The following is a 1,304-nucleotide window of genomic DNA, read 5'->3' as shown; positions in this document are numbered from 1 at the left end:
TGGGAATGTCCAACATTGCTTCAAAACTTAAGGCCCTTAAGCTTGAGATGTCGGAAGACTTACTCATACATTTAGTCTTGCTTTACCTTCCTGCACAATTCAGTCAGTTTAAGATTTCTTATAACTGTCAAAGGGAGAAATGGACTCTAAATGAGCTCATTTCATTTTGTTTGCAAGAGGAGGAAAGACTGAAGCGAGAAAGGCCTGAAAGTGCCCATTATGTTACTACCTCTAAAGACAAGGGCAAAAGGAAAATCACTTCAGAGCTCAAGAATGAAGCTGCTAAGGGTTCAGTGCAAAAGAGCCCAAGAATGAAGCTGCTAAGGGTCCAGTGCAAAAGAAACAGAAGCAGGATGATGTCTGTTAATTTTGCAAAGGAACTGGACATCAAAAGAAGAAATGTGTAAAGTATCATGTTTGGCGTGCTAAGAAAGGTACATTTCTTACTTTGGTATGTTCTAAGGTCAATTTAACTTCAGTACCTGGAAAAACATGGTGGTTAGACTCCGGTTCAACATCTAACATCAGTGTTTCAATGTAGGGTTGCCTGAGCTACCGAAAGCCTAAATGTTGAAAGATACATCTATGTTGGCGATGGAAAGTCGGTAGAAATTGAAGCTATAGGGCATTTTAGGTTGTTATTATGTACTGGTTTCTATTTTGATTTGAAAGACACTTTTGTTGTACCGTCTTTTAGACGGAATTTAATTTCTGTTTCTTATTTGGACAAATTTGGATATTGTTGTTCATTTGGAAACAATTCAGTTCAAATGTCTTTAAATTCAAATGTTATTAGAACTGGTGCACTAATGTTAAATGACAATCTGTATATGCCGAATACTATAGCTGATTATAGTGAAACCCTGAATGTGGAATCACGTGGTACTAAACGTAAAATTGAAAATAATAATTTAGGTGCATTATGGCACAAGCGCCTAGGTCACATTTCTCAACAGAGAATTGAGCGTCTGGTGTCAGATGGGATTTTGGATTCCATTGACTTCACAAAACTTAATGTTTGCGTCAAATGCATAAAAGGAAAACAAATCAAACAATCGAAATATGGTGTATATAGAGCTTCAGACGTCTTAGAATTGATACATATGGATATTTGTGGGCCATTCCCTATGGCTTCCTGGAATGGTCAACAGTACTTCATATCATTCATTGACGATTATTCTCGTTATGCATACATTTTTCTAATTCATGAAAAGTCCCAATCATTGGACGTGTTCAAAACTTTTAAGGCTGAAGTTGAAAATCAACTCAACAAAAGGATTAAGTGCGTCAGATCTGACCATGGT

The sequence above is a fragment of the Lupinus angustifolius genome, chromosome LG08, assembly GCF_001865875.1.
Source record: "Lupinus angustifolius cultivar Tanjil chromosome LG08, LupAngTanjil_v1.0, whole genome shotgun sequence".
Classification (NCBI taxonomy): domain Eukaryota; kingdom Viridiplantae; phylum Streptophyta; class Magnoliopsida; order Fabales; family Fabaceae; genus Lupinus; species Lupinus angustifolius.
The sequence above is the reverse complement of the archived record's forward strand: the minus strand, read 5'-3'. Positions refer to the sequence as shown.